Source organism: Hippopotamus amphibius, chromosome 8, assembly GCF_030028045.1.
Source record: "Hippopotamus amphibius kiboko isolate mHipAmp2 chromosome 8, mHipAmp2.hap2, whole genome shotgun sequence".
Lineage (NCBI taxonomy): Eukaryota > Metazoa > Chordata > Mammalia > Artiodactyla > Hippopotamidae > Hippopotamus > Hippopotamus amphibius.
Genome location: NC_080193.1, coordinates 9,616,765 through 9,640,768, shown reverse-complemented (window position 1 = coordinate 9,640,768; position 24,004 = coordinate 9,616,765). Strand labels below are relative to the sequence as shown.

The following is a 24,004-nucleotide window of genomic DNA, read 5'->3' as shown; positions in this document are numbered from 1 at the left end:
TCTGGCTGTCTAGAGAAGGGCGAACAATCCTTCAACAAATAATTTTTTCTGAATAGACAATATATGAGATGTTATGCAAATAAGTGGGGGAACCAGAAAAAAACTGTCCTTCTAGACCCCATGCTTTTAATTCCTGGAAAAACGCAATAGGTCCGACACTCAAATTGTCTTCCATCACCCCAGGAGAACTTTCTCATTGTCTATAGGCCAATGAAAATAGCTCAGTTTTCACTTTTTAAGGTGATTTTTACCTGGGATAATTTGCAGTTACCACGTCTAACAGTAAACAAAACATACCTGGGATAAAAAAGAAAATTTACAAGTACTCTTACATCTAAAGGCAAAAATTACCTCCGATTTTCTTCACTATTAGGTCACCATCTATTATTTAAGGTTCATACCTGGGCTGCTCAACACAGTAGCCACTGGCCACATGTGGCTATTAGGATACAGTAAAATTTTAAATCTAGTTCTCCAGTCACACCAGCCACATCGCGAGTACTCAACAGTCACACAGGGCCAGCGGCTACCACATTGGACATCAAGAATATAGACCATTTCCACCCTCACAGAATGTCTGATTGACAGCTCTGCTCCGGACCAACTTGAAAGGAATGTGTAACACGCCACACTTCAGTTCTCAATGATCACACCTCCCCCAACCGACAAAAGGGAGGCATCCAAAGATCGTCTCCAGTACATTTTTCACTGAACAAATTTAGAACCTTATCCGTGAGCCCTGTTCTCTCCCCATGCCCACTAGAAGCCCAGGTATTACAGTGTTTAGGTGGCTCCAGGTAGAAAAGAGGGTGTCAGAGTGAGGCCACCGTCGAGTCCCATTACCTTGGATGCCATTCTGCATGGAAGAGACGGCGTTGTTAGCAATTATTCCCCCGGAGCCATTCAAAGCTTGCTTCCCCCTGGCTTCTGTTCCTGAAACGTGTGATGCTCGGTAGCAAAGTATGAGGTGATTCTACCTCGCTGGGCGGAGCAGTATTCATAATTTATCACGGGAGGCAGTGACTGCATCCTATGGCCACCCACCTGTGGGCACACGGGGCGGCTGCGGAGCGATAAGAACTGGAAACCCGACCTCCCTCAAGATTACGTTACAGCTACTGCTGATCTTTGATGAGTCACTTACGTTCCTGACAGATCGCCGTCAGGTCCTTCAGTGAGCTACGCTAAAAAAGGAAACATCCTCCCCACCTCCCAGCCTAGGTCCAGCTTAGCAGAAATCCTCTTGAAACCCCCTCTTGACTCCCTTTGGAAGACTTTACATCCTCCAACTTCAAGGAAGCAAGTTGACAAGGCAACTTCAAGATCCCGAATATGGGCACTCCGGCTGTCCCCAGAGATTTATTTTTCATTTTATTAATTTTCAGAAGCAAATATCATGCATGTGTGCCTCATTAAAATATTACAACATTCAGATACCTACAAAACAGAAACAGACTCACAGACATAGAGAACAGACTGGTGGTTGCCAAGGGGAAGGAGGTGTGGGGGAAGGGAAGGATCAGGAGTTTGGGATTAGCAGATGCAAACTATTATATATAGGATGGATAAACAAGGAGGTCCTACTGTATAGCACGGGCAACTATAGTCAATATTCTGTGATACACCGCAATGGAAAAGAATATGAAAAAGAACATATAGGTATAACTGAATCACTTTGCTGTGCAGCAGAAATTAACACATTATAAATCAACTATACTTCAACAAAATTTTTTCCAAAAGACAATTTTGTGAAATTCAAAAAAAATCACAACGTTCAGGCTATTAGAGGCAGTGGAATTGCAGGAGGTTTTGTGGTGAAGCTCAGAGCTGGCCCCTTCCAGGCTTGGAACTAATTTTATGTTTGTCAAGTTGTATTCTATTGAAAAGACTTCTGCGGAGCAGGTGTCTGGGCCGGGACCCCCACTATGATCCCTATTGGATGTAGGAAGACCATGGCCAAGTGGCTAACATCTTGGGCCTCAGTTTCCTGCTGTGTAAAACTTTGGGAAGACTATGGTACCACCTACCCAGGCTGTTACAAGGATTATAATCCACGTAAAGCACTTGGGAAGGTGGCTGGCACCAGTGGCATCACTGAATGCTAGTACTAATATTACAGCTAAGATTGGCATCCTTAAGACTGCCTCCTCTGCAGGCCCCTCCCCACAGAGGTCCACCATTATTTTCTTGCTGTGTTTCCTTCCAGACCTTTTTCTAGGCATGTACGTGCCTGTATATATACCCATAACAAGTACAGGGTCGATTTGTGTGTAGGGATGTGATCACGTGTGTTCATTTATGCAAGGGTATCATATGGTATATGAAGTTCTGCAATTTGATTTTTTCACTCAATGATTCAGCTTGGAGTTCTTGGCATTTCAGTGCCCAGCAGGCTCTCACTAGATCATGCTTAAAATCTTGACACGCTACTGAAGGACATCTGGGTTGTTTCTATTGTCTGGCTATCGTGAATAACGAGTCTACGAATATTCATGTAAAAGTTTTTGTGTACATATGTTTTCATTTCTCCTGGGTATATACTTAGGAGTGGAATTGCTGGTAAGTTACGTGTAACTCTATGTTTAACTCTTTTTTATTTTATTATTTATTTTGGCTGTGTTGGGTCTTCATTGCTGCGCATGGGCTTTCTCTAGTTGCAGAGAGCGGGGGATACTCTTCATTGCGGTGCATGGGCTTCTCAATGTGGTGGCTTCGCTTGTTGCGGAGCACGGGCTCTAGGTGTGAGGACTTCAGTAGTTGCAGCACGTGGGCTCAGTAGTTGTGGCGCATGGGCTTGGTTGCTCCTCAGCATGTGGGGTCTTTCTGGACCAGGGCCCTAACCCATGTCCCCTGCATTGGCAGGCATATTTGTAACCACGGTGCCACCAGGGAAGTCCCTATGTTTAACTTTTTGAGGAACTGCCAAATTTTCCAAAATGTCTGTACCATTTTATATTCCCATCAGAAATGTACAAGACTTCCAATTTCTCTGTATCCTGGCCAACACTTGTTCTTCCTCTTCTTTTTGATTATAGCCATCCTAGAGGGTGTGAAGCAGTATCTCATTGTGGTTTGGGTTTGCACTTCTTTAATACCTAATGATGCTGAACATCTTTTCATGTGTTTGTTGGCCATTTGTATATGTTCTTTGGAGAAAAGTCTATTCAAATCCTTTGCTCATTATTAAATTGGCCTGTCTTTATTGTTGTGTTGTAAAAGTTCTTTGTATGTTCTGGATACTAGACTCAGATATATAATTCGCAAATATTTTCTTCCTTTTCTGTAGGTTGTCTTCTCTTTTTCTTTTTTAAAAATATTTATTTATTTGGCTTCGTGCGGGATCTTTGCTGTGGCACGTGGGATCTTTTTTTTGTTGTGGCACATGGGCTCTTTTTAGTTGGGGAATTAGGGATCTAGTTCCCTTACCAGGGATAGAACCCAGGCCCCCTGCATTGGGAGCACAGAGTCTTAGTCACTGGACCACCAGGGAAGTGCCCATCTTATTTTCTTGATAGTGTCCTTTGAAGCACAAAAGTTTTTAACTTCAATGAAGCCAAGTTCATCTGTTTATTCTTTGGTTACATGTGTTTTAGGTGCCCTATCTAAGAAACCAATGTCTAACCCAATGTCACAAAGATTTACACCTATGTTTCTTCTAAGAATTTTATAATTGATCTATTTTGAGTTAATTTTTAAATATGATATGAGGGTCTAACTTCATTATTTTGCATGTGAGATCCAGTTGCCCCAGCACCATTTGTTGAAAAGCTCTTCTTTTCCCAATTGAATTGTCTTGGCGTCTTTGTAGAAAATCCATAATTGTATGGATTTATTTCTAGACTTTCAATTCTATTTCCATTGATCTGTACATCTATACTATACCAACTCCACACAGTTTTAATTAAAGTATCTTTGTAGTAAGTCTTGAAATCAGGAAATGTGAGTATTACAACTTCATTCTTCTTTTTCAAGATTATTTTGGCTATTCTGAGTTCCTTGAGTTTCCCTATGAATTTTAGCATCAACCTGTCAATTTCTGCAAAAAGCCAGATGGGATTTTGATAGGGATTGCACTGAATCTGCAGATCAATTTAGGGGTATTGTCATCTTCACAATATTAAATCATTCTATCCATGAACATAGGATGCCTTTCCATTTATTTAGGTCTTCTTCAGTTTCTTTCACTGATATTTTATTTTTTTCAGTGTACAAGTCTTACACTTCTTTTTTTACATTTATTCCTCAGTATTTTATTCTTTTTGATACTTTTTACACATGGAATTATTTTCTTAATTTCATTTTTGAATTCCTCACTGTTAATATACAGAAATACAACTGACTTTTCTATATTGATCTTGTATCCTGAAAACTTACTGAACTCATTTATCAGGTTTAACAGTGTTTTTGGTGCCATAACATATTTTTAAATTTAAAAAGAGGTCACATCAAGGTCAACATCAACAGCCATAAATTATGTTTCTAGGACATACCCTCAATGTGATGTGAGGAAAACAACACTCTGCCTCTGCAGTATTCTTCCCATAACCCTGAAATAATCATGAGAAAACATCAGACAAATTCCAAATTTCAAAGAAGAGTGACAGGAGAAGAGACAAAAGAGACTGGTTTTACTGGAAAAAAATTAATCAAGGCATTTAAACCCTGCCATTTTATTTCCACTCATTATTGGAGGCTTATTCTAAAGCAAAGAATGACATAACATCAGTGTCACAAGAGACAGAGTATATAAATGGACAATGACCAGACCAAGTATAAAACCAGAACTCTGACCCACAACCTGTAGCTAGCTGCTTGAGAAACCAACACCTTACCTTTAACAAACAGCCCAGGAAGCCAACCTGCCATCTATCTTAGTAATAATCCAAGAAAGCCAAACAATAACTCCGTAACTGTTGGCTCCAAGTGGCCAGAACTTGATTAAAAACTGCCAGCTTCCCTAGTTTTTGTCCCCACTTCCAACTTAGGACCAATTAGAGAAAGCCAAATATGTACCCCTAGACAATTATAGAGGATGCCCCACTTCTAGTCAGCTCGCCTCCAGCTTCCCTGAGCCAACAACATCTCCCCGATGCCTTCCCTTTTTCCCCACTATACAAGCTTTCTCACTCCTCTCTTGGCCTTTGATTCCCTGCAAAAAACACAAGTGATGGTGGCTAACTCCCTTGTTGTCGCAAGCTCTGAATAAACAGCCTTTGATTGTTCTCATTTTGTTCATATTCATTTATTTCCATAGTTGCTGTCATTCAGCCATTTTCACTGATTTTTTGCAGAAGAAAAACTTCAGAAATTTTCACTGAATATAATGAATTCTCTAATAAAATTGTTGTACCAGAAGTTTTCATCTATGGAGACATCGGAAAGTTGCAAGAATTGACCTGAAGAAATGGACATGGACAATATTGCATTTTTTTGGAATGTATTGTGAAAAGGAATTTTCTTGAATCTCTACCAAATTGATCCTTATGTTTAAGACTTTTCCTAACCATTTGCACGGTCTATTGCTTCACATCTATTGAACATGCACATGCAAAAAAAGGTCAGTATCGATGAAGTCATTGGCAAAATTTGCAGAGGTTAAGATTTGAAAACTGTAATGTTACTATCCATCACTGTGACAGCAAATATGTAGGCATAAGTTTTCCCCTTTTGTCACAAAACACATGAATGTAATTAAAAAGTATTGATCCATTACTTCTTTTCCTATTTTGTATTGAAATAGTTTGCTTGAAAAAAAATTTTTTTTTACCAGCATTTTATACATGTTAACCAAACAGTTCGTTCGGTTAGTGAATACATTGTTCAGTAAAATTCTTGGTGAAAATGAAAAATGTTTTATTTTTACTTAAAGCTGAATGAACTTTTTGGCCAATCCAATAAAAAGTGAAATAAGACAAATTTCATTTTCTCCACTTTTTTCTGACGTCTGTTGTATAATTTCATGATTATTACTGAAAATAATTTTATTGTATAGAAGCGAGAGGTGTTCAAAATGACCTCTGCAGGTAGCAGATGCTCCACGTATACAACTATATTGGCTAGTGGTCTTTTTCATGGCTGTGTAGGTTCCTGTTGTGTGAGTTCATCATGAAGTATTGAACCAGACCCCAGCGATTAGTGTTTAGCAGTTGTTTCAAGTTTTTTGCTACTATAAATAATGCTGTACACTTGATTTTTTTAAATTAATTAATTTATTGACTGTGTTGGGTCTTGCTGTGTTCGGGCTTTCTCTAGTTGCGGCAAGCTGGGGCTACTCTTCTTTGCAGCAAGCGGGCTTCTCAGTGCAGTGGCTTCTCTTATTGTGGAGCATAGGCTCTAGGCGCACGGGCTTCAATAGCTGAGGCTCGCGGGCTCTAGAGCATAGGCTCAGTAGTTGTGGTGCATGGGCTTAGTTGCTCCAAGGCATGTGGGATCTTCCTGGACCAGGGATTGAACTCATGTTCCCTGCATTGGCATGTGGATTCTTAACCACTGCACCACCAGGGAAGTCCCCATACACTTGATTTTGAGGCACACATATATGAAGAACTGTAGGATACTAAATTCCTAAGTGGAATTGCTAAGTCAAGGTTTATGTCCACCTTATAATTTGCTCAACCTTGCCACGCCATCCTTCATCAAGGATGCACAAATTTCCATTCCCAGAAGGACCCAAAAATGTTTATTACTTCCATCGCAACATGGCTTGCTGGCTGTCACTACATATTATCAAACGTCTTGATTGTTGCAACTTTCTTTTAGTTGTAAAGAATGTTGAGCCTTTTTTTTTCTTATGCTTAAAAGCCATTTGAATTTCTTCATCTTTAATCTTTGTCTATCTCCTCTCTCCCCCTTTTTTTTTGGATTGTGGATCTTTTTCTTATTGATTTGTAAGAGCTCTTTATAATTTAAGGAAATTGGTCCTTTGTCACACGTTGCAAATAACTACCCCATTTCTTTCTTGCCCTTTGACATTTTTCAGGAGTTTTCGAAATTTGTTTTCAATGTGTATATAGTTAAATTTGACTGGAAATCATTTTGTTAATGGTTTCTAGATTGCTCATCAAGGTCTTTGCTGTTCTAAGCACTCTAGTCTTTGAAGGGACAACGATGGCTCCAGGTGGAAACATTAACTTATTAATGGGAAGTGCTTCTTACCCCCTAAAAATTTATATATGCACAAATCACTCTTTTACAGAAAAATATACAAGATTTTGAAAGCCTTCTATAAACATAAGCACTACGGCAGGAACACTAAGCAAAGGGAGCAGGTTATTAGCACAGACGCTGTATGTTTTACTCAAACCAGTCTGACAACCATTCGTTCTATAATTTTAAAAAATTCTGGGGCTTCCTAGGTGGCACAGTGGCTAAGAATCCGCCTGCCAATGCAGAGGTCACGGGTTCAATCCTAGCTCCAGGAAGATCCCACATGCCGCGGAGCAACTAAGCCCGTGTGCCAAAAAAAATAAAAAAATAAATAAAAAAATAAAAAATGTTTGTACATTTAAAAAAAAAATTCTGTGGAGAGAAAAGCTGTCTTATTCCACTGACATTGATAAACTGTAGGAAGTTAGCCTATAGTACCTAGAAGCGAGCTGAAGGAGAAAAATCTGTCTGAGGATTAGGTCATCTTGCAAAAAAACAGAGCTGAGAGAGCAAGTCTTGATATCAGCATAAAACCCTTGGATCCGGTCAAGTCTTTTCAGAAGTATGACCCAATATTCAGCCCAGTTTGAGTTGGATTTTTGCCACTTGAAACTGACAGTCTTAATGAATACAGATGTAGTTCTGAAGGATGTAGTAACAGGGGTTGGGAGGGAGGGAAGTTGGGAAGATGGATTGGGAACTGAGGGAAAAATAATAGGCTAGATTGGGAAGGGTCTAGGTCACTGGACAAGGCTCCTTTGATGCTTGGGAAGGAAAAAAAAAAGTAGAAATAAGAGACATGATAGACAACATCAAGGAGGAACCAAATGGATTTGCATAAGAGGAGTCAAGGAAACATTAACTAGAGTGCTGTTTCATGTAGAGATTTTGAAAATTAAGAGGAATGCAGATGAAATGTTGATATACCTAGAAAACCTAAGAGAAACAATGTAAAAACATTGTTAAGGAGAACACTCAGTAAAGTGGCTGAATACAGGATAAATATAAGACAATACTTGCCTATTGATTTTCTTTCTTTCTTTTTTCTTTTCTCTCCCCCCACCCCCAATACCACATGGCTTGTGGGATCTTAGTTCCTCTTAACCAGGAATAGAACCTGTGCCCTTAGCAGTGACAGCACAGAGTCACAACAACTGGACCACCAGGGAATTCCCTGCCTATTGATTTTCTAACAGAAAATACAATGCAAAGAAAACCTCATCTACAGGGGCATAAGATCTCTAGCACTAACATTAAAGAGACAGGAGCCTCTTAAAGAAAAATTTTTAAGTTTACTAAGAGAAAAAGATGACTTGAATATTCCTGCTAGAAAGACAATGCTCTAAAGATGTCAGTTATCCTCTGTTAGTATTTATACAGATTGAATGCAATCCCAATCCATAGGTCAATGGATATTTGAAAAATGACAAAATATTGTCAGTGTTTTGAAAAAGAATAAACAGATGATAATAGCTAAGAAAAAGGGTTGCAACTGAGGGGTATCTGTCCTGCTGAGACAGTAGAACATTATAGAGCTATAATAGTTCTATAATATGTGTATGCACATGGCTGTATGACTCTGAATGTATATGCCTGTACAATTCTGAATATATTTTTAAAATCATTGAATTGTATGATTTAAAGTGGTGAGTTGTATGGTACGTGAATGGGATGCTGACTGCAACTAACAAGAGGCTGACCTGACAGTGAATCCTACTCCAGGGTGAGGCAGGCTCTGCATGTCCTTTCTTGTGTGAATGGTGTAAATAATCACCATGAGGTCAGCAAGGCCAGAGAGCCCGGGTGGGATGCCCAAATGCAACCATTCATGTACCCTTCAACAAAAACTTGTGGAGGGCCTACTGTGTGTCATGTACTAGGAATGTAGCAGTGAGCAAGACAGATGAGAGATGACCTCAGGATGCTCACAGTACAGCAGGGCCAGGACTACAGTGAGGTGAGTGTCTGATGGCTGCAAAACTTAAGAGAGTGTCAAAAAAACTCAGTATTTGTCTTAGTTTGGGCTGTTATAACAAAATACCACAGACCTCATGGCTTAAACAACAGAAATTCAAATTCACCCTTCCTCCACCTTTTTATTCTATTCAGACCCTCAAACGATGAGATGACGCCCACCCACATTAATGAGGGTGATCTTTATTCAGTCTACCAATCCAAATACTAATCTCTTCTGGGACATCCTTACAGACATATCCAGAAGCTACCTGGGCATCCCTTACCCCTGTCAAGTCGACATATAAAATTAACCATCACACCTTCTAAGAGTCCTCTGAGACAAATATGAATAACCTCCTTTTGCAAAGGAGCAAGATATAGATCTGAGAAACCTAGTAACTTGCCCAAGATCAAGGTTACACAGCTAGTAAGTGGTGATATCAGGTACACACGCAAGCCAGTATTCTTAAACACTGTGCCAGATGCTGGGAAAATGTACCCAGTTCTCATTTAGCAGGTTCTGGCATCATCAGAACAAAAACCTCGCATAATTTTCTCTTTTCTATTCTGTTTTCTTGGGCTACTTTTAAGAGGTTAAACCAGCATTTTGCAACCATCTTAGTAAACACTGCATCAGGCTAGAATCCTCAGTGCATACTGATTCCAGGGTAACATTTTGATGAGGTACAGAATATCTTCCAACAGACTGCATATTAACGGAAAGGAGGAAAAACAGTAATTATACAATGGAGAAATCAGACCAACACCTCCCCATGGGTGGCAAAAGTTAGCATCACCGACAAGGGGCAAACGGACACGGTGAGCTTACAGATTCGCTTCTCTGAGGAGGAAGCAACATCATCTCTGCAGTACTGTGGACAAGAATGCATAACTGGGGACTCCCCTGGTGGCGCAGAGGTTAAGAATCCGCCTACCAGTGCAGGAGACACAGGTTCAATCCCTGGTCCGGGAAGATCCCACATGCCGCGGAGCAGCTAAGTCCGTGCACCGCAACTACTGAGCCTGCGCCCTAGAGCCCACAAGTTACAACTACTGAGCCCATGTGCCTAGAGCCCGTGTTCCACAACAAAAGAAGCCACCCCCCTCCTTGAGAAGCTCGTGGACCACAATGAGGAGTAGCAGCCCCCGCTCACCGCAACTAGAGAAAGCCTGTAGAGAAAGCCTGCGTGCAGCAATGAAGACCCAACAAAGCAAGGGGGAAGGGGAGGGGGAAGGGGAGGGGGAGAGGGAGGGGGAGAGGGAGGGGGAGAGGGGGAGAGGGGGAGGGGGGAGAGGGAGAGAGGGAGAGAGGGAGAGAGGGAGAGAGGGAGAGAGGGAGAGAGGGAGAGAGGGAGAGAGGGAGAGAGGGAGAGAGGGAGAGAGGGAGGGAGGGAGGGAGGGAGGGAGGGAGAGAGGGAGGGAGGGAGAGAGGGAGAGAGGGAGAGAGGGAGAGAGGGAGAGAGGGAGAGAGGGAGAGAGGGAGAGAGGGAGAGAGGGAGAGAGGGAGAGAGGGAGGGAGGGAGGGAGGGAGAAAGCATAACTGGAATCAAATCACCAGGAAGCATCAGACAAACGCAAGATGAACAAGGTGCTATTAATCAAATGGGGTGACAGGGACTGTATTCTTCCCACATGTCAATGTTATAAAGACCAGGAAGTCTGTGAAAAAGTTCCATGGTAAAGAGGCTAAAGAGTCGTGACAACTAACCACAAAACCTGACCCTCGATTAAATCCTGCACTGGAGGGGAAAAGATGCTGGAAAGAAGATGATTTCAGGGTAAAGGAAGCATGAATGATAAAGCAAATGACATAAACTGCTCACAACAGGGGAATCTGGATAAAGGGTACACGGGTCTGCTTTGCACGACTCTCATTCTTGTATGTAACTTTACACATTAAGAAAAAATATATAAAATCATTCTTCCTTTTGACTCCGGGTTTGGTTTTAATATATATTTTTTTAATTTTTAATTAATTAATTAATTTTTTGGCCGCACAGCGTGGGTGCACGTGCGCCGCACGCGGGATCTTTCCAACCAGGGATGGAACACCTGCTCCCTGGAGTGGAAGTGGAGTCGTAACCACTGGACCGCCAGGGAAGACCACCGGTTTCAGTATGTTTCTGATAATTACAAGGCTGATTATACGGGTAATATTCCTAAAGAAATTCCTCAAGACGCTTTCAGTGTTCTGGTCACTGAATTCCAATGTGGGGGGTGGGCTTCCCCCACGTACCGTACAACAAGCAATTCTCAGGGCGGCCCCTGTGTGTCCTACAATTCGTCAGTGCTGACACTATCTACTCAAATCCTACAAGTTAAGGGCTCACCCCACACACTCACACCCCACTTCCGATGCCAGCCCCAAGTTCAGGCTGTTACCTGTACTTCTGGCCAACTGGCTATAAACCGCAGGTTCCCATAACTCCCTCCTGAGGTTCAAGTAACTTGCTAGAGAAGCTCACAGAACTCAGAGAGACGTTGGCACAAAGTCTCCTAATCCAGTCAGTCTCTAAAAGATCATTTCTCTTCTGTGTCTAAAAGAAATTGTAGACTAAGTGATACAGCATATAAAAATAACAAAATGTCCATGGACTGATAAATGGATAACAAATGTCGTATATCAATACAATGTCATATTATTCAGCTGTAACGAATGAGGGAGTTCCCTGGCGGTCCAGTGGTTAGGACTCTAGGACCTGGTGCTTTCACTATCACGGCCCCAGGTTCAATCCCCAGTCAGGGAACTAAGATCCCACAAGCCATGTGGCAAGGCCAAAAAAAAAAAAAAAAAAAAAGAATGAAGTTCTGATACATACTGTAATGGATAAATTTTGGACACACTATGCTAAATGAAATATGTCAGGCACAAAAGGCCACATATTGTATGATTCTATTTATATGATGTGTCCAGAACAGGCAAATCCATAGACCGTAAGTAGATCCTGTGGTTGCCAGGGACTAAGCGGAGAAGGAAAAGAGGAGTGACTGCTAATGGGTACAGAGTTTCTTTGTGATGGTACAAACATTTGCCAGAATTGCGGTGATGACTACACAATTTTGTGACTATTGTAGAACTCACTGAACCGTTTGCGTTAAAAGGGCAAATTTTACGGTTTTCAAATGATAGTAAAGCTGTTATGAAAACAACAGCGACAAACAGGGAAGAAAAAATGAACCACAGAACTAACGAGAAAGCTAAATATAAGAAGATGAGGGAAATGTCTATAAAATGAAACAGAGGTTTCTAGATACGTGGCCAAGAAAACATCCTGCTAAAAAACAGGAGGCGGCTTGAGGTGGTAAAAAAACGTACTAGCTTCAGCTGGCGTTTTCAGTGGATCTAGTCTTAGCTTTCCTCATTGTTTGATTTTTCTGAGCCTTATTTTCTCATCTGTGAAAGTGTGGATAATGATATCTACTTCCCAGGGTTGGCATGAGGGTTCATGAGGTCACATAGCCACAGGCCTTGACACACAGTAGGACCGCAACTCACGTCAACCACGATCGTGTGTATGTGTGTGCTTCCGGCTGCTGTCTCAGTTTATCTTGAGAAAAAGAATAAGGCAGCAGTGACTAGACTGAACGGGCAAAGGTTATAAGGGAAAGAACATTATAGGAGACTGGCGCCTAAAGAGAGGGAGAGAAAAGTAGGAAATGAATCAGTAAGAAAGAGAAAGTGGTGGATAAGCAAATGGGTGGATGAGTTGTTAGAGATGGCGGGGTAAACAGAGAGTAGCTAAGGCATCTAGGTACCACCTAAACTCGGGAGTTGGCTTAAAAAAGACTGAGGTTCATGGAACTCCTACAGCTCTTTGGTAACAGTAGCAAATTCTAACACAGTACTTACTCTATGGCCAATATTGTTCTAAGTGTTTGACACATTTTTAAGCATTTACTCCCTGCAAGAACCTACAAGATAGATCCTGTTATTGTTCCTGTTCTGGAGTTGAGGAAACAAGGTTCAGAGATTAACTTATCCAAAGTCACAAAGCCAGAGTCAGCTGTAGTACCTGGTTCTTCCATACTCCACATTTTCTTAATTATGCCTTCAAAATGTTTGCTTTATGACGTGTGATAAAACCAAAATGTCATAGCAACATGGGTTAGTAACAGACGGAAATAATTTTTCTTTTAAGAGCCATGCAATTATCATAACTGATTTTTCAAACATGTTGTGAAAATGAAGGTGAAAAGATGAAAGACATACACTAGCTTGGGGGAGTGATCCTTGTTGGGGAATTAGACCCTGGGGCTCTTGGACGGGGGCAGCGAGACTGGCATCCCTCCCACTGAGCTTTCTGGGGAAATGAGGAACAGGACACCTTCTCAGGGAGAAATATGGCCAAACACCTCACATCCAATCTTCTTCCAAAAAGTGAATTGAGAGGTATTGGGACCAAAGCCACCAGATATAAGGTCTAGAGAATGTTCTCAGTGAATACTTTTATCGCGATGTGAGCAAAATATTTTCCCATAAATTAGAGACCACAGGGTTACATTTTTTCCTTTCTGCAAGGAGACAAATTTCCCCAGACAAGAGGCACGTGGAGCTGATTTTCGGAGCCATAAACATCTTCTACAGGCGTTGAGGGAAAACAGTGCCTATGCTTGTAGAAGTTAATGACTGCCAATTCGCTGTTACCTCATTGTCTTCTTCAGCAGTAAATGTTCACTGAGTGTCCACAAAACAAAAACTCAGGAAGATCTATGACAAACCCCTCTACTTTATATGGGTGAATCTGCCATCAAAAGACATAGTGCTGGGACTTCCCTGGTGGTCCAGTGGGTAAGACTCTGTGCTCCCAGTGGAGGGGGCCCTGGTTCAATCCCTGGTCGAGGAACTAGATCCCACATGCCACAACTAAAGATCCCAAATGTCGCAACAAAGATTCTGCATGCTACGACTAAGACCTGGCGCAGCCAAATTAATTAATTAAAAATATTTTTTTTAAAAAAAAGACATAACACCAATTCTGACACGTCTACTGGAGAGAAAAAGAGATTTCAGAAGGGATCTCAAACAAGAGAGGATGGCAGAAAATCCTTATCAGGTTAGGTTGTGTGTCTGCTACAGAACTACACTATTAAACAAAAGCAACTCATCTTCAGCTTTGAAACAGGAGCTACACTATACAACAGAGAGTGGAGGAGAGAAATCCCTGCAGGGGGACTGAAGGAACTGACCCCTGCAATACCCACCCTTTCCCATCGCATGGAAGGCCCGTCTCAACCCTTTTCTCTTTTCTGGAAGGTCTTAAACGTTCTCCTGGGGAGGCAAAGCTCATAAAAGCTTCTCCTAAGAATCTTCCTTCCAGGGTAGGCTACCTTCTTCTCAAGAAGCTCTTGGCTCTGAGGAGGGCCTAGACTTTGTGTCTGAATGTTTGGCCAGGCATCTGGGGGCTTCAGAGACCCCCACCCTGCGTGGGCACGCAATCTCTCAAGAGAGATGACCCAGGCTGGATCTCAGACCTTCTTCCTCCCTTGAAAGCAGTCTTCAAAAGGCCCTTCGGAGTCAACTGAGCTCAAGAAGGAATTGTTTGCATCTTGCATTGTTAAAATGTGAAAGCTGGGGCCACCGAAAACTCTAAAAATCACCAGGAGACAGACACTCCTGCAAATTTTCTAAAATGGATTTGCTACTGCAGACGCTGGCGGGTAGTTTAGTAACAGCAGCCTAATAACAAAGAAACACTCACGCAAGCTATGCGAAGGATTATTTCACAGCAAATTAGAATAATTAACAAAAAATGAGTCCCTTGCAACCAGGAAGATTTATCCGTGGCATAACGCCATGCCCAAGGCAGCATGTAAATGATACTTAAGTGAACAGTCTGTCATGTCCAGTATTATAATATTCATTAATTTTGAAAGAAAAACTTCTACTACTGCTACCCACGTTCAAAAAAAAAAAACCAAACGACAGCAAAACAAACAAAAAAACCAACCCTCTGACACAAACAGAGACTGTCCCAATCCAGCGATTATTTTTGGTTTAACAACCCAAGACCACAACCATAAAGCTAGGTGAAAACAAAGGGATGAAAATAGTGTGATTTCCTGGAAATCCCACAATGCAATTTCACTTTGAACTTGCAAGCAAATACCCAGGCATGATCTGCATGCAACTGGGTGGCGTTTTGTTCTAGAACGATGGGCCCCAATTAAAAATAATGAGGCTTGTCTCCAGCCGCCAGACCCAATTAGAAATAATGAGGAGTGATAGCTCTTGAAATAGATTCATTTTTCTCTGATAGACGAATTGGGACAGGGGTCTTGGTAGGGGTCACTGGGATAGGCCTGGCAACAAAGCATGGGTCACTCAGGCTTAAGAAGCCCTTACGAATCCAGTTATTAAATAAGGAAGTAGGAATAACCCCGCAAATCATTCATTCATCAGCCACTTACACCCCACCACATTCAGATCTACAGTGTTAGCCCAACAGGGTGACTATTGATATTAAAAAACTTTTTAATAATGACCATATCATTTAAACAATTGTTTAAAAAAATTCTGACGTGGAAATCTGGCCGACTTCACATGCGTGTGTGTACGTTTATGCTTGCGTGTATGCGCACACACACACGTTTGCGCTTTTTATTTGGAATAATTGTAGACTTGCAGAAAAGCTGCAAAGACAGTACAGGGAATTCTTACATAACCTTCACCTAGTCTCCCTTAATGTTAACGTCTTACATACCCTGCCACGTTCATCACAACTAAGAAATGAAATTAACATTTCTGTCAACTAGACTTATTAGCCTACGACTGGGAGAAGAGAGACCAAGATGGTGTGATGGGATTGAAGTAGGGGGACAGGGATGCAGCAGGAAGTAATGCAGAAACATAAAAACTGCTGGGGCCCTGGGCAGAGTCTTTACCCTGTGATGGAGAACAGTCATCGAGGATGCTAGTCTTGCGAAAGCCTTAAAGAAGAGAAAACTAAGGCACACTCAGGATGATACAGCTGGAAAGATTCAGTATGAATCTATCATCTTCACTCCTGGTTCCCTGACCAAGATTTTAAGCTCTAACAAAACAACAACTTTAATATCTATATAAGAGATATATTGAAAAGGTATTGTGTTTTGTCAAAAATATCATAAAGAGGAAAAACGTTTTAAAAATAAGTTTGGCAGATGGGATTTTCCAAAGATGGTCACAATAGTGTCTCCCATTCCACCTGCTCTTCTAGATCTTCCCATTCCTCTATCAAAAGGTGGAGTTTAAGTCTGCCCTTGAATCTAGGGTTTGTGACTCACTTGTAACCAATAGAATGCGGCAGAAAGGACACTGTGTGGCTTCCGGGACTAGGTCAAAGACACAGCGGCCATCGGAGCAGCCCGGCTCCCCTGAGGCCACCATGTTGTGTGGCAGCCCCGCTACACGGAGAGGCCACCTGCAGCCCTTCTGGTCGGCAGGCCTAGTCCTCCAGTCTCCCCAGCCAGGGGCCAGACATGAGAGTGAGTGAGTCTTCGGATAGTTTGAACCCAGCTATCAAATCACTCCTATCTCAGCCTTCCAGTCTTCCCAGATGAGGACCCGGACATCAAGGAGCAAAGACAAGCCCACCCCACTGTTCCCTACTGGAATTCATCACTCACGGAACTGGTGAGCATAAAAAAGGCATGGCTGTTTTATGCCACTAAATTTGGGGTGGTTTTTTATTCCCCAATAGTAACCTAAACAACGAGGCATATACTCTTTTTTTTTTTTTTTTTTAAGGTACTCAAGTCTCAAATTTTAATAAGATCCTCTATAAACACATTTGTTACTGAAAACTGAAACAGCACATCAAATTTTTTAAATTACGATTCAACATACTGTTCTCACAATACTGTGGCCAAGCCACCCAAATTCTTCAAGTTCCTTCCACACAAGTTAATTTGTTTCACAAAGTGGAACCAAACTAGGTCCAAGTCATTCAAGTGCAAGGTAGAAAGGACACATAAGAAAAAAAAAGACACAGAACTGAAAGGTATTCAAAATACTGGTACACAGTCTTTCCCAAGCTGCTTCATAACGATCTTAAAATTACCAGCAAGAAAAAAAAAAGAGTACAAGAATAAGATTTATGGCTCATTTGACTCCGTGTCATAATTACTATAATACTTCATGTTGCAATAATTCTCATCACTGTCCCCAGAAGGATCTCTATGGAACTGGCAACCACGACAGCTACACCTAAATCTTTGCACTCTTGATCGAGTCTCAACGTCATTCTGCTGTGGTTCTCTTTGAGAGTCAGACTGGGGAACGCCTTTGCCATAGCATTTTTTTAAATAGATTGAATCAGCAGTTCCATCTTATCTCTCCGATCAGCTAACACTGTCCTCACCCCTCTCCTACAGGGTATGTTTTCACCAAGTAACTGCCCAGTAGGTGGAGGTAGAAAAAGTGGCAATTTGATACTGGGGTTGAGCGTCCACTTACTGAGATTCTTGATTAACACCTCAGACCTAGCATGAGAGGCAACTGGAGTTGCCTGGGAATTTTCATAGATGGACATTTGAGGAGACTCCAGGGTCCAGGTTGGGTTAACCTCAGATGCATCCACTGGGAATCTTTTCACAGCTTGAAGCTCCTCTTAGATCTTTGGGTTCAGGTGGAAGGTGATGCTTTAGACTCAAATTGCTACAAAGCACGAGGCATATACTCTCTTGATGGACCTCCATGGACCAAATTCCAAGACTAGTCATTGCTTTCCATCCTCTGTTGATACCTTGAGGACACCCAGGCTTTCTGAACTCTCAAAAGCAGCAGGAGACCTTCTAGAACCTTGCTACATAAGGTCCAGGAACGAGCAGTCTCGGCACCATCTGGGAGCACTTAGAACTGTACCATCTCACGCCCTATCCCAGACTTACAGAATCAGAATCTGCCTTTTGATAAGATCCCCAGGTTAAAATAAAATACAAGATTCTATTTGAGTATTCCAGAATGCATGGCAGACACTGTGCACCAAAGACGAATCAGAGCTCCTTCCTCCCTTGCCTCCTGCCAGGTTGGAAATGTAAAATGCTGGGTTTTCCAGGCTCCCTTGCAGCCAGGGGAGGCAACATGGCCCAGATTTAGCCAAAGAGCTACAAGTGGGAGCACTTGGGAGAGGCTTTCAGGACATCTTTTTAAAGAAGAAAGATCCAACTTATGCGTAGATCTTTCAACACATCACGAGACATTTTAAAAACATATCTGGCCATCTGCTTTTAACTGTCATACGATGTTCCAGGTATAGATCTGCTTTACTCAACCCATCCATTTCCCTAATGACAGATACTTAGGTCACTTCCAGCTCACCACTGCCTCAAACACCAGCGTGACGAACATCTCAGAGATGTTCTCTTTTGAACATATACACAGTTCTCTCAGGAGTGTGTGCCCAGGAGTGAGACTACTGGGTCATAAGGCACACACATACATAATTTCACTGCCTTCTGCAAAACCCCTTTCTAGAATGATTGTAGAAGTCAGTTTGTCCTTCCTTCAATAGAGCATTACAGTTCCTGTTTCTCCGCATCATTGCCTTTCCTTGGTACTTTCAGGCTTTACAGTCTTTGCCAGTCTCATGGCATAAAGTGGTATTCCATTGCTGTTTACTTTGTATTACTGATTACTTGTGAAGTTAGAATGATTAACCACAAATGTTTATTAGCTAGTCAGTTTCACCTTATTAGCCAGTCAGAGCAACTTTTTTCACATGCATGAGTGCATTTCAGGGTCTCCATTCTTCACTGTTCGTGTGTGCTTTCATTACGCCTTAAGAGTATGAATTAATAATTTTGATTGGAATTTTATCAAATGGTTTCATTAAGGAGAACTGACATTTACAATGCTAAATGATCACATCCAAATTATTAGGGAAATGCAAATCAAAACTACAATGAGATATCACTTCACACCCATTATGACAATTATTATTTTAAAAAAAACCCACAAAGCAACAAGTGTTGGTGAAGATGTGGAGAAACTGGCACCCTTGTGCACTGCTGGTAGGACTGTAAAATGGTACAACTGCTATGACAAATGGTATGGAAGTTTTGCAAAATATTGGAAATAGAATTACCATACAATCCAGCAGTTCCATTTCTGGGTATATATCCAAAAGAATTCAAAGCAGGAACTCAAACAGATATTTGTACACCCATGTTCCTAGTAGCATTATTCAAAACAGGCAAAAGTAGAAGCAATCTAAATGTTCACTGACAAAGGAATGGATAAACAAAAAAGTGGTGTATCTACACACACACACACAGAAGATTATTACTCAGACTTAAAAATGAAGAAAATGCTGACATATGCTGAAACATAGCTAAAGCTTAAAGACACTGTACTAAGTGAAATAAGCCAGATTCAAAAGCACAAATGAGGTATACAGTACTCAGATTCATAGAGACAGAAAGTAGAATGGTGGTTGCCAGAGACTGGGAGCAGTTAGTGTTTGATGGGTATAGAGTTTCAGTTGGGGAAGAGGAAAAGAATTCTGGAGATGAATGGTGGTGATAGTTATACAACAATGTGAATGTACTTAAGGATACAGAACTATATACTTAAAAATGGTTAGGATGATAAATTTTATGTTATTTATATTTTACCACCACAAATAAATTATCTCATGCATGAAAAACTGTATCTCTCTCCGTTTATTCTCATCTTGTTTCTAGATCTTTCAAAGTTTTGAAACTATTCTCCATTAAAGTGTTTTGCAGCAATGAACTATTAGAGAAATTAAGAAAACAATCCTATATACAATAGCATCAAAAATGATAAAGTGCTTAGGAATAAAAGTAAGCAAGGAGGTGCAAGATCTGTACACTGAAAACTACAACACATTGAAGTAAATTAAAGACACAAATAAATGGAAAGATATTTCATGTTCATGGATTGGAAGAATTAATAGTGTTAAAATGTCTGTACTACCCAAAGCAATCTACAGATGCAATGCAAAATTCCTATCAAAATCCCAATGGCATTTTTTTACAGGAATATAAAAAAAAATCCTAAATTTGTACAGAACCACAAAATACCCTGATAGCCAAAATAATATTGAGAAAGAAGAACAAAGCTGGAGGCATCATGTTTCCTGATTTCAAATATATCACAAATCTATAGTAGTCAAAACAGTGTGGTATTGGCATTAGAACAGACACATAGATCAATGGAACAAACAGAGAGCCCACATATAAACCCATATGTATATGGCCAATTAATTTATATCAAAGGTGCCAAGAATATATAGGGGGGAAATGACAGTCTCTTCAATAAATGATGTTGGGAAAACTGGAGAGCCATGTGCAAAAGAACGAAACTGGACTTCTATCTTACACCATACCAAAAAAAATTAACTCAGTATGGATTAATTTAAACATAAGACCTAAAACTGTAAAATTCCTCAAAGAAAACATAGGGGATAAACTCCCCGACATTGGTCTTGGCAATGATGTTTTAGACTTGATACCAAAAGCCAAGCAACAAAAGCAAAAATAAATAAGTGAGACTAAAACAAACTAAAAAGCTTCTGCACAGCAAAGAAACTAGCAAGAAAATGAAAAGGCAACTTACAGAATGGAAGAAAATATTTGCAAACCTCCTATCTGATAAGGGTTTAATATCCAAAATATAGAAGGAACTCATAAAACTCAATCCAAAAAACAAAACAAAAAACTCAATTAAAAAGTGGGCAAAAGACCTGAATGGACATTTTTCCAAGGAAGACATACAGATGGCCAATAGGTACATGAAAAGATGCCCAACATCGCTAATCATCAGGGAAATGAAAATCAAAACCACGATGAGGTATCGTCTCACACTTGTTAGAACAGCTATCATCAAAAAGACAGATAATAAATGCTAGCCAGAATGTGCAGAAAAGGGACCCCTTGTGCACTGTTTGTGGGAATGTAAACTGGCACAGCCACTAGGGAAAACAGTATGGAGTTTCCTCATGAAATTAAAAATAGAAGTATATGAGGCCGCAATTCCACTTCCGGTTATATATCTGAAGGAAATGAAATCATTGTCTTGTTGAGATGTCTACACCCCCTTGTTCACTGAAGCATTATTTACAATAGCCAAGGTATGGAAACAACCCACATGTCTGTTGACAGATGAAGGGATAAACTCAGTGTGGTATATAGAAACACAATGGACTAATATTCAGCCTTAGCAGAGAAGGAAATCCTGCCATTTTCAACATCATGAGTGAAGCTAGAGGACATTATGTGAAGTGAAATATGCCAAAGACAAATACTGTATAGTATCACTTATATGTGAAATCTAAAAAAAAAATTTTTAATTAAAAAAAAAAAAGTTAAACTCAAAGAAACAGAACGAAAAGTGGTTGCCAGGGGTTGGGGACTGGAGTTAATAGGGAAAGGCTGGTAAAGGGTACACGTTTTCAGCTACAAAATGAATAAGGTCTGAAGATCTCATGAAAAAAACACGGTGACTATAGTTGATAACACTGTCTTGTATAATTAAATTCGCTGACAGTAGATCTTAGATGTTCTCACATACAAACAGGTAAATACGTGAGGCAGCTGGTTAATTAACTTGATGCGGGGAGTCCTTTCACAACGTCTATGTTTATCAGATCATCATTGTACGCTTTAAATCTTACAATTGTTAACTATACCTCAAAAAAGCTAAAAAAAAAAAAGTTTTGGATTATTTTCATTCTTTTTTTAGTGGCATAGAACATGTGTTTATTGATTGATTGAAGTAAGAACATTTAACATGAGTTCTACCCTCTTAAATGTTTAACTGTATAATACAGTGTTAAATGTGTTTTACTGGCACGGTGTTCTACAGACACCTTACCCCATCCTACACCTTTCCAGGGCCCTCTCCCACAAGGAGCCCAATTCTTTCTTGTTATTTTCCAGACCAGAGAAAATCAGGTGGATAAACAAGGTATTGGTGATGTACCAACTGAGTTTTAAAACACCAACAAGCAATGAGATAGAGCATGAAAGAGTGGCTTCACAACACCCTGGACAACTGGGAGAGAGATTATTCGGAAAGAAAAACAGGCAACTAATGGGACTGCCCTTGTACCCAGGATCTCACCAAGTCTCAGATCCCAGGGAGCTGACAGAAGACCCTATCTTAATGTCTTGGAAAAGAGGAGGAGGAGGAAGTCTGCATTTCCTGATTCTGAGACCTAAAGGTATGTTTGAATAGCAACAGCTAGTTTTTATCTGTCTCACTAAGAAAGGAGAGTAGACATACAGTCCATCATCATCCCAGAACCCTTTCTATGTGCTTATAGGATGTAATCAGCAACATCCAACTACATGCACATTCATTCTACCCTCTGCCCTTGGGACCAACAGACCTTGGCTTCCATCTGCTTGTCTGCTCCTTAGACCCAGCTGGGTGGGAAAGATACCAAGATGGCCAGAATTGGGATGGACTGCTAATCAGGATTATTTTTCAGCGGATGGGGTGGGGGTGGGGCACTCTGTTCTAATTTAAGAGAGGCAAGGAGGAGCTCAGACTGTGATGTGTCCTATGATCACTGACAGGTGGGTAATAGTTTTCTGCTGACTAGGAAAGCGGTGAGCAGGAAATGAGGGGCAGCTTGGTTACCAGTTACCGGCGGGGCTAACGGCGAGTCTGTGCTGTTGTTCACAATCAACAACACACACGTGGATAGCCTGGAAAGGACCTAAAAGTTACACACCCCAAATAAATGAGAAATAATACAGTGAATAAGCTCAACATCTAGATCAGTGCCACCAACAGAACTTTCTGTGATGATGGTGATGCTGACGGTCTGTATCTGCATCGTCCAATGTGGTAGCCATCAAGCACTTGATATGTAGCTAATGAACAAGTCACAAATGTAAATTTCATTTTTAACTATTTAATTTTACACTTAAACAGCCCCATGTGGCTACTGACTACTATACGAGTCAGCGAAGGTCTGACAGTTTTGTTTTAATGGGCTCCTTTCCTCCCCAGTCTTACAATAGCCCAAAGGTTCTCAGCCAGGGGCAGCTTTGCCCCTGAAACTCAGGAGTCATTTGTCATTGTCTGAAGGTATTTTTGGTTTCATGGTGGGGGGTGGGGTGTTACTGGCATCGCATGAGTGCTAAGCATCCCACAAGGCACAGGACTGCTCCTCACCCCCAAACAGAGAATCCTCAAGCCCACACATCAGTGACACCAAGGCTGAGTGTCCTTCTCTAGCCTTCTCTAGGATAAGCAAAGCTTTTCATAATTTGTACAACTGTTATATTCATTTTCTTAATTTTTCAAAAAATGTATTAAGTTACGGTAAAACACATAAAATTTGTGTGACACAAAATGGCAACTACCATTCTACTTTCTGTCTCTATGAATTTGACTGTTTCTAAGTACTGCCTATAAGTGGAAAGATGCAGTCTTTGTCTTTTTGTTATGGCTTATTTCACTTAGTATACTGTCCTCATGGTTCATGCATGTAGCATTGTCAGAATTTCCTTCCTTTTTAAGGTTGAATACTATTAAGTTCTGTTTATCCATTCATCCATTGGTGGACACGTGGGTTGCTTCCACCTCCTGGCTATTTTCCATAACGCTGTGAACATGGGTGTGCCAGTTACTTGATTTAAAATAAACTGGGGGGACTTCCCTGGGGGCGCAGTGGTTAAGAATCTGCCTGCCAACGCAGGGGACGTGGGTTCGATCCCTGGTCCCGGAAGATCCCACGTGCCTCGGAGCAACTAAACCCATGTGCCACAACTACTGAGCCCTCGTACCTAGAGCTCATGCTCCACAACGAGAAGCCACCATGAGAAGCCCGTGCACCACAACAAAAAGTAGCCCCGGCTCGCCACAACTAGAGAAAGCCCGCGTGCAGCAACGAAAACCCCATGCAGCTAAGAAATAAATGTATTTAAAAAAACAACCTGGGAATGA

General features: G+C 41.1%; 1 pseudogene; it reads right to left on the bottom strand.

Moving 5' to 3' along the window:
* Window positions 1-17,175: 17,175 nt before the first annotated feature.
* LOC130859126 (developmental pluripotency-associated protein 3-like) lies at window positions 17,176-22,889 on the bottom strand (annotated as a pseudogene).
* Window positions 22,890-24,004: the final 1,115 nt, after the last annotated feature.